This window comes from Pan paniscus, chromosome 7, assembly GCF_029289425.2.
Source record: "Pan paniscus chromosome 7, NHGRI_mPanPan1-v2.0_pri, whole genome shotgun sequence".
NCBI classification, from domain to species: Eukaryota; Metazoa; Chordata; class Mammalia; order Primates; family Hominidae; genus Pan; species Pan paniscus.
In genome coordinates, this window is record NC_073256.2 from 121889088 (window position 1) to 121900332 (window position 11245).

The 11245-nt window shown below is 34.7% G+C and overlaps 1 protein-coding gene across 3 annotated transcripts in view; it reads right to left on the reverse strand.

Moving 5' to 3' along the window:
• The window catches only part of LRP12 (LDL receptor related protein 12), a 99618-nt gene that overhangs the window by 47254 nt on the left and 41119 nt on the right, over positions 1–11245 (reverse strand). The gene's annotated exons all lie outside the window — the stretch shown is intronic.

An 11245-nucleotide genomic window follows, 5' to 3' on the forward strand; every position in this document is an offset into this window, starting at 1 on the left:
TAATTAGCAAGCTTCTTATTCAAGGGGAAAGCCTAGAGGCTTTTCTACTAAAAATAGGGATGAGGACAGGAGTGGCCACTATAGTTACTAATATTAGACAGTGCGATTAGACAAGAATTGTTTTTAAAAAAAAAGTAAAACTGTGTCCATGTGCAGATTATATCTACTTGGAAAACCCAAGACAGTCAATAGAAAAATAACTATAAAGAACAGGAAAATTTAGTAAGGTAGTAGGATATAAAATAAGCATACAGAAATCCAAAGCATTTGTAAATATAAACGATAGCCAGTTGGAAGACATGGCAGAAGACCCCATTTTCAGTTGCAATGAAAAAAGATTAAAAGAAAAAGCTCATGGAACTGCTGCTGGTTATAAAAGAGGAATTAGCAACAGATCAGCAATTCTGCTGTGAACAATTAAGAAAACAGAAAAATATGTAAAAAAAAAAAAAAATTCAGACACTGGGCAACAGGCAATGTAAGACTGTGATCCCTGAGAAAAGGGAAACAAATTAAGGTAAGTCCTATTACTGCCCTTTCTGCCTGGAGACTTCCTGGACTCTGGCATATTGAAGGAGAACCCAAGCAAAGCAGGGAGATCTTGCTAAGCTGAGGAGACAGAGATGAGAGTTTAGAGGGGCTCAGGCAACAGAAACATTGAGAGTATCAGTATCAGTTTTTTAAGACAACAACACAAAAAACAAAAACCTCCAAAATTTGCATCACGGTCCTAGTCTTAGGCTGAATGTCAAGCTGCACATGTGTAAGGTGACACCATATAAGAATAGGCAAAGAACTACCGCTGAAAGCTTAAATAAACACTTCCATCTCACAAATCTGGAAGACGCTAAAGTTCTGACCAGCAAGAGAGAGCTCCAAAGTGGAGAGACCTTGATAAACACATGGGTATTACCAGACCAGGAAGTCCACCCACACCTTAGGAGTAGAGCTAACTGCCAAGTAAAAGCTACTCTGTAATTATCCTAGCAAAGCTTTAAAACAAGCTTCAACTAGAACTCTCAAAAATTGCCAGTGGGAATATAAAATAGTACAACCACTTTGGAAAACAGTTCTTTCAAGATGAACATATAGATATATGACCTAACAATTCCACAACTAGGTAAGGGAAATGAAATCATATAAAAAAGACAAAAAAGAATTCCAAAAACATAGAGTAAAAGAAGTAACACAAAAGTATTCATTCTGTATGATTCTATTCTATTCTATAAAGTTCTAGAACAGGAAACAATAATCTATAGTGACAGAGAGATCAGTGGTTGCCTGATCTCTCTGTGTGTTATTTTGTCAGGCTGTGTGCTGGCTTCCTCATCATCCTGACAAAATAACTACAGCACTTCCAGGTACCACATCCAGGGGAAGAGACAGTATTTGTATCTCATCACTTGCAACCAAAAGCCTTGATATTCATTCTGTTTAGAACAGCTTAGGTCACATGCCCAACCCTGTCAAGGAAAACAAAATGGAATACGATGATAGGCGTAAGCCTAGGAGTGAGGTGTTGAATTACATTTTCTGAAGCATTTAAGGGCATTGTTAAAAAGAGAAAAAGGATAACTGGACGGTAGGCAATCAACAAATAGCTACTATAGCATTTTCCCTTTCAAATAAAATCCAATGCCTTGTCCTTGCATTCAGGATCTACATAGTATAGGCTCCAAATATACTTTTCAATTTTAATTTCCCATACTCCTTGTGCATCAAACACATTAGTCTTCTGCCCTGTTTAAAAAACAAAAACAAACACAACCACCACAACCCAAAACCACAAAAATCCTCTTCTCCCTGTATCTTCACTTATCAAATTTTTAGAGAAATTTCAAGGCTCAATTAAATGTTACCTCAGCCATAAAGCTTCTGGAGATCACCTCAAGCAGAAGTAATTCTTTTAAACTCCTATGGTCAACATTTTGCATTCTTGAATGAATGAATGGATTCAGCCATTGACTATCAGTAACTGCTAACATCAGAAAAAAAGGACAATGAGACATCACACATCATGGGCCTCCTAATGGAAGAACACAAAGAAAGAGAAACCTGAATTTGATCAAGACTCTATCTAAAGCAGCACTGACTAACAGAACTTCCCACACGATGGAACTGTTCTATCAAGGCACTGCCCAATATGGTAGCCATTAGCTACATGTAGCTATTAATAATTTAAAATGAGCCTAGTGTACTTTAGCAACTAAGTTTTTTATTTTATTTAATTTTAATTAATTTAACCTTAAATTTAAAATAGCTCATGTGGCTGACGGCTACTGTATTAGGCTTTATAGCTCTAAATCCATTTACCAGTTTACTGAAAAAGCAAACGACAGAGGACCATTTTAAATCATATTACAGAAGAATACTCAACAAACTCCAGAATGAAAAACTCTAAATTGTTTCAACAAATATATATATTTTTAAAGTTGTGAAGAAAGTCCACAGATTGAAAAAGGCTTAAAGGAAGTACTGAATAATTACAAACTGTGGACCTCATTTAGATTCTGATTCATAAACAAACACTTAGGACATTAATGAGACGACTGTAAACACAAACCAGTTTGGTTTTATAAAACTGAGGAAAAATTAACAATCATTCCTAAGATAATGGCATGGCACTTATATTGATTTAAAAAGAAAGCATATTTGTTCTTTTAGAGATGCACTCTAAAATATTAGTGGATGAAATGATGTCTGGTATTTCTTCAAAATATGCAGAAGAATTTAACAGGCTAGCAAGGAGGCAGATTGGCTCTGGGTTAATAACTGCTGTTAGGGCCTAGGTTTTGGGTACATAGGGGGTCATTATCCTGTCCTATCTATTTTCACAAATATTTGAAATTATCCATAGGAAATTTTTTAAACAACAAAAAAAACCCCTCTGATAGCATATTATACAACACACAAAAGATTCTGGATTTGAGATTTGTACAAATGACTTATGAATCTTAAAACATGTAGGTGAATTAAGATCAGGGTTAATATCATAAGCATTGTTTTATTCCCCTCAGTATCTTAATCTAGTATCACATATGCAAATTATGCAAAATAATATTTGCAGTAATTATAGTTTTAAATTTCTTTCTTAGTTTTATGGTAAGACAGCACTGTAAAGAATCTTATAGATAATTCATGTCAAATTATGTGAGAAGATAAAAAAAAATGAGGGAGGAGGGCTCAAAACCCAGGTCCTAGAATCCTCAACTCTGATATGCTGTAGCCTGATCATCACTTTTTATTTGTGAAGATATATATGCAGAAAACAAAGCCATGCAAATACATATTTTTTTACCACCTGTAAGGCCAAACCCTAATATAGTTTGCCAAAAAGGCAGGCTTGATAGCGGAGGCCTCATTTTGCTTGTGTTACATGTCGGCAGGCCTAACATCTAGAATCAAAGTGTGCAGAGTGGTCACTTTCTCACTGAGTGAGAACATTTTCAGTGAATTTTGGCCCTCTGCTAAATAAGGTAAGGGTGGGGGCTCTATCCAAGAAGGCTGGTGTCCTCCTATAAGAAGAGGAGATACCAGAGATCTCTGTCCACACATACTATATGAGGACACAGTAAGAGAAGAGGCCATGTGAGGACACAGTAAGGAGGACACTGCATGCTAGGAAAAGAGGCCATACCAGAAACCAACCCTGACAACACCTAAATCTTGGACTTCTAGCCTCCAGAACTGGGAGAAAACATATTTCTGTTGTTTAAGCCACCCAGTCTGTGGTATTGTTATGGTAGTCCAAATAGACTCATATACCTACTTTCCCCATGTATGTCTAGATGAAGATTTTTGGGAATCCCTTTCAAGTGTATGACAAATTCAGTACATTCTTCTAAGGAAAGGCTCCATAATGTCTAACAAATACCTATAATGAGATGTTTACTTTTGTAAAAAAGGTTATGAAATCCCTGAGAAATAAGATATTTTCCTGATTGATTTAATTACTGGTATCCTAAAAGTATTATTTCTGTAACTTTTTAATTGTGGCCATCCATTATGTATTTATATGAACTAGGCTTGAACCTATTTCCCACTTAAAATAATAGTAATAATTATTTATAACATTACTTTTAATGAAAAGATACATTATAATTTTTAAACCCCATTCTTTTGTTGTTGTTGTTGAGACAGAGTCTCGCTCTGTCGCTAGGCTGGAGTGCTGTGGCACGATCTCAGCTCACTGCAACCTCCGACTCCCTGGTTAAAGCAATTCTCCTGCCTCAGCCTCCCGAATAGCTGGGATTACAGGCACGTGCCATCACGCCCAGCTAATTTTTGTATTTTTAGTAGAGACGGGGTTTCGCCATGTTGGCCAGGATGGTCTCGATCTCCTGACCTCATGATCCACCCGCCTCAGCCTCCCAAAGTCCTGGGATTACAGGCGTGAGCCACCGCGCCTGTAATGGACCTTTGGGAGTTCAGTGTTTTTATATGTTTAGACTTCCTGTAGTATTAAGTTAGTAAGATTTTATGTTTGAAATGTCTTGGAAATAAGGATATAATGACAACGAACTACTATATTGTTTAAAGTACAAATACTAAACAAACACATGCTCCTAGTATTCAGAGAATGAATCAGATCCCTTAAAGAACATGCAGCGATCTTTATGCACCCTACTGCTGAGCATCTCAGTGAGTGTTCATACAGGTGAGAATCACCTTCTCTATTCTAAAATTAGCTTGAGCTACTGATAAAAGAGCTCACAACATAAACTGGAAAAGGAATTTTAGGACTACTAAGTTCAAAGGTTCCTACCTATGACTGTGGTTCACAAGAATAAATATGAGTCTGAAAGAATTCAGAACTCCAGGAAAAAAAATTACACACCTATATTTCTTACAGTAACAACTTTATTGAAAGATATTTTATATCACGAACTTCATCTTTTTTCAAGTGCACAATGGGTGGTTTTTAGTATATTCAGGAAGTTGTACAACCATCACCACCACCATCTAATGCCTGAACATTTTCATCACCACCTCAAAAAACTTTGTACCTATCAGCAGTTATTCCCCCTTTTCTCTTCCCCACATCCCCTAGCAACAGGTAATCTAGTTTTTCTGTCTGTATGGATTTGCCTATTCTGGTCATTTCAAATAAATGGAATCATACAATATGTGGTCTTTTGTGTCTGACTTCTTTCACCTAGCCTTATGTTTTCATGATTCGTCCTTGTACCATGACTCAGTACTTCATTTGTTTTTATGGCTGAATAATATTCCATTATCTGGATATATCACATTTTGTTTACATATTCACTAGGTGACAGATATTTAGGTAGTTTCTACTTTTTGTGAATAGCATTGCTATGAATATTGGTATACAAGTTTTTATATAGACATATGTTTTCAATTCTCTTTAGTATGTAGAGAGAGTGGAACTGGTGGGTCATATGGTATCCCTATGTTTTCCTTTCTGAGGAACTGCCAAGCTGTATTCCAAATGGCAATACCATTTTACATTCCCATCAGCAACATATAAGGGTCCATTTCTCCACATCCTTGACAACATTTGTTATTGTCCACCTTTTTCATTTTAGCCATCCTATGGGTGTGAAGTGATATACCATTATGGTTTTGATCTGCACTTCCCTAATGAGTAATAATGTGGCTCTTTTCATGTGCTTAACGGCCACTTATGCTATTCTTTGGAGAAACGTCCTTTCAAATCCTTTGCCCATTTCTTAATTGGCTGGACTGTCTTTCTGTTATTGCTGAGTTGTTTAAGAGTTCTTTAGACATTGTAGATATTGATCCCTTGGTTAGATACATAATTTGCAAATATTTGCTCCCATTCTATAAGCTGACTTTTCAGTGTCTTGATAGTGTCCTTTGAAGCACAAGTGTTTTTAATTTTCAGGACAGTCTAATTTACCTATGTCTTCTTTTGATGCTTGTGCTTTGGTCACAATTTATAATTATACAGTTGACCCCTGAAGAAGACAAGGGTTAGGGGTGCTAACCCTTCTGCACAGTCAAAAATCTGCATATAACTTTTGATTCCCCCAAAACATAACTTCTAGGAGCCTATTGCTGACTGGAGGCCTTACCAATAATACAAACAGTTGATTAACACATATTTTCTATGTTACATGTATTACAGATTGTATTCTTACAATAAAGTTAGCTAGAAAAAAGAACATGTCATTAAGAAAATCACAAGGAATAGAAAATGTATTTACTGTTCATTAAGTGGAAGTGAATTACTGTTTTCATGGTGAGTAGGCAGAGGAGGAGGAGGAAGTGGTAGAGAAGGAGTTTGTCTTGCAGTCTCAAGAGTGGCAGAGGTAGAATGAAGTTAGGAAAAGTTTGTGAAAGACATATTTGCGTGTGTTTATAGAACACACACAAATATATATATATATAAATACATATATATATATATAAATATATATACACACACACATACACATACACCCAAAGAAGCATGCACAAAGACACTGAGTGCTGTTACTCAGGTATTTTATTCTCATTTAAGGAACTAAACTTTTATATACTTAAGTACAGGCTAACTCTTTTTATTGCACTTTGCTTTATGATACTTTGCAGATACAGTGTTGTTTTTCTGTTGTTGTTTTGTTTACCAAATTGGAGGTTTGTGGCATCCCTACATAGAGCAAGTCTATCAGTACCATTTTTCCAAGAGAATGAGGTCACTTTAGGTCTCTGTTGTCACATTTTGGCAATTCTTGCAATATTTAAAACTTTTTCATTACTATTATATTTGTCATGGTGATCTGTGATCTGAGATCTTTGATGTTACGACTATAATTGCTTTGAGGTGCCATAACATGAACTGTGCCTATAAAAGAGGGTAAACTTAACTGACGAATACTGTGTGTGTCCTGATTGTTCCATCAACAAGCTGTCTCTCCCTCTCCTCGGGCCTCCCTCTTCCCTGAGACACAACAATATTGAAATTAGGCCAATTAATAACCTTATAATGATCTCTAAGTGTTCAGGTAAAAGGAACACTCACACATTTCTCACTTTAAATCAAAAGCTATAAATGGGCTGGGCACAGTGGCTCACACCTGTAATTCCAGCACTTTGGGAGGCCAAGGTGGGTGGATCACCTGAGGTCAGGAGTTCAAGACCAGCCTTGACAACATGGTGAAACCCTGTTTCTACTGAAAACACAAAAATGAGCTAGGCGTGGTGGCGCATGCCTGTAATCTCAGCTACTCGGGAGGGAGAGGCAGTAGAATCACCTGAACCTGCGAGGCGGAGGTTGTAGTGAGCCGAGATCCCACCACTGCACACAAGTCTGGGTGACAAAGTGACACTCCATCTCAAAACAAAACAACAACAAAAAAAATTAAGCTTAGTAAGGAAGGCCTTTATTAATTAAGGAAGGTCTAGCTGAAAGCTAAAGAGTTAGTAAAGTTGTGTATGCAAAAGAAAAAGTTTCTAAAAGAAATTAAAAGTGCAACTCCAGTGAAAACACAAATGATAAGAAAGCAAAACAACCTTATTGTTGATAGAGAGAAAGTTTTGATGGTCTGGAAAGAAGATCAAACCAGCCACAACATCGCCTTAAGCCAAAGCCTAACACAGAGCAAGGCACACAGAACACTTCAATTCTACGAAGGCTGAGAGAGGTGAGGAGGCTTCAAAAGAAAAGTTGGAATCTAGCAGAGGTTGGTTCATGATGTTTAAGGACAGAAGCACTCTACATAACATAAAAGTGCAAGGTGAGGCTGTAAGTACTGACGGAGACACTGCTGCAAGTTATCTAGAAGATCTAGCTAAGATCACTAATGAAGGTGGTTACACGAGGCAACAGATTCTCAATGTAGATGAAACAGCCTTCTATTGGAAGAAGATGTCATCTAGGACTTTTCCTAGCGAGAGAGAAGATATCAACGCCTGGCTTCAAAGATTCAAAGGACAAGCTGACTCTCCTGTTACAGGCTAATGCAGCTCGTGACTTTAAGTTGAAGCTAATGATTATTTACCATTCCAAAAATCCTAGGGCCCTTAGGAATTAAGCTAAATCTGCTCTGCTTGAACAAAGCCTGGGTGACAGCACATTGTAAACATGTTTACAGCATTGTTTACTGAATATTTTAAGCCCACTCTTGAGACCATCCGCTCAGAAAAAAAGATTCCTTTCAAAATATTCCTGCTTGTTGGCAATTCACCTGGTCACCCAATAGCGCTGATGGAGATATATAAGGAAATCCACATATTTCCATGCCTGCTAACACAACATCCACTCTGCTGCCCATGAATCAGGAGTAATTTCAACTTTCAAGTCTATTATTTAGGAAACACATTTTGTAAGGCTATGGCTGCCACAGCGAGTCCTCTGATGGGATCCAGGCAAAGTAAACTGAAACCTCTCAAAAGGATTCACCATTCTAGATGTCATTAAGAACATTCATGATTCCATTGGAGGTCAATGAACTGTAACCTAACAGGAGCTTGGATGAAGTTGATTCCAACCCTCATGTATGACCTCTGAGGTGTTTCAAGGCTTCAGTGGAGGAAGAAACTGCAGACATGGTGGAAATCGCAACAGAACTAGAATTAGAAGTAGAGCCTGAATATGTGACTGAATTGCTGCAATCTCCAGAGAAAACTTTAATGGATGAGGAGTTGTTTTTTAGGGATCAGCAAAGAAAGTGGTTTCTTCAGATGGAATCTATTCCTAGGGAAGATGCTGTCAACATTGTTGGAATGACAACAAAAGATTTAGAATATTACATAAACTTAGTTGATAAAGCAGCAGCAGAGTTTGAAAAGACTGACCCCTATTTTGAAAGACATTCTACTGTGGGCAAAAGGCTATCAAACAGCATCACATGCTACAGAGAAAGCTTTTATGAAGGTTTCTGATGTGACAAACTACATTGCTGTCTTATTTTAAGAAATTGCTACAGCTACTGCAATCTTCAACAACCACTACCCTGACAGTCAGCAGCCATCAACACTGAGGCAAGACCTTTAACCAGGAGAAGAATTGTAACTTGTTACAGGCTCAGATGATCATTAGAATTTCGAAGCAATAAAATATTTTTAAATTAAGGTATATTTTTTTTAGATATGTCATTGCATACTTAACAGACTACAGTATAGTATAAACATAACTTTTATATGCACTGGAAAACCAAAAAATACACGTGACTCACTTTATTGTGACATTCACTTTATTGTGGAGGTCTGGAACCAAACCATATCTCTGATGTATGCCTGTATATTACTTATGCTTCTAATTTTTCTTCTTGGTTTATTAAGCTTTATAGCTTATTACTAAACAGTGGGTAATTAGCTTGTAGATTACATTATAACACTTCTGCAAAGTAACTAAGTGACCTGCTTTACTCATATTATGTATCAAGCACAGTACCCAAATTGATAAATCCAGTACATGGTTCGCACAGTATAGGAGAAGAGTATATTGGACTAATAAAGGTAGTTTTTTCTTTCTTTCTTGTTTCCCAGTGGGCAAGATCTTTCACACTGTGGGGCTTGTAACTGGGGCTCAGAGGGGACAGTAAGAGACTAGCGATAAAAATGTTAGAAACCTTTGGTATCAACTCTATTTTATTAACAGTTGATGTAACTGGAGTACACAGAAAAGGGAAAGGCAGTTATCTTTATAAAATCAGCTTTGTTGAGGTATAACTTATATGCAAAAAATCCATCAACTTCAAGGGTTTGATAAGTGCTAACAAATATGTCCAGTCAAGCAACCAACACTACAATCAAGACACAGAACATTCCCATAACCCAAAAAAGCTCTCTGATGTTCCCTTGTAATCAATCCCGTTCCCACACCTTTAAAGCTGGACAACCACTAATCACAGTCAACATTTAATAAGCATTACACATTGTACGAATTCATGATGTATTATTAAATCTACCTTCTAAAGTTGTAAGAATAGATTCCATCGTCCCCACATTAAGGATGCGAAAACTCACTCAGGTTTTCTCATACAATTAACTTAGACAATTCTACAGCTAGTAAGTGGCAGAGACAGACTCAAATCCAGATTTACCCAACTCCAACATTAAAAATTGAGTTTTCACCTAAAAATACTGAATTTCTGGGCTTCTTTTGAAAAAAAATTAGTATCTGTGTACATCTATTTCTGCATACATACCTACTGAGCTGGATCTGTGGCTGACCTCTTTTAGAAGAGGCATGCCATTTTTAGGTGCCCAGTGCCCACTACCTTCCCCTGTCATTCGGAGACTGATCCCAGGCCCTCTTCATTCTTATAATTATTATTCTTATAATTATTATTATATATATTATATAATTATATATAATTGTATATTACATTTTGTATAATATATAATTATATATCATATATAATTCTATACATTTTGTATATAATATATAATTATATATATTCTGTATATAATATATAATTAAATATAATATACAATTCTATATTATATCATACTTTGTATATAATATACAATTCTATATCATACTTTGTATATAATATACAATTCTATCATACTTTGTATATAATATACAATTCTATGTTATATCATACTTTGTATATAATATACAATTCTATGTTATATCATACTTTGTATATAATATACAATTCTATCATATTTTGTATATAATATACAATTGTTATATATTTTGTATATAATATACAATTCTGTTATATCATATTTTGTATATAATATACAATTCTGTTATATTTTGTATATAATATACAATTCTGTTATATTTTGTATATATCTGTTATATTTTGTATACAATATATAATTCTGTTATATTATATTTTGTATATAATATATAATTGTTATATTTTGTATATAATATATAATTACATATTATATATTAATAATTATATATTAATAAATATATAATAAATATATAATATATAATATAGTAATATATAATAAATATATATTAATAATTAAAATATAATATAATTCTATATTATATTTTGTATATAATATATAATCATATATAATTCTATATATATTTTGTATATTATATATATTATATATAATTCTATATTATATTATACTTTGTATATATAATTCTATATTATACTTTGTATATAATATATAATTCTATGTTATATTTTGTATATAATATACAATTCTATGTTATATTATATTTTGTATATAATATACAATTCTGTTATATTTTGTATAAAATATACAATTCTGTTATATTATATTTTGTATATAATATACAATTCTGTTATATTTTGTATATAATATACAATTCTGTTATATTTTGTATATAATATACCAT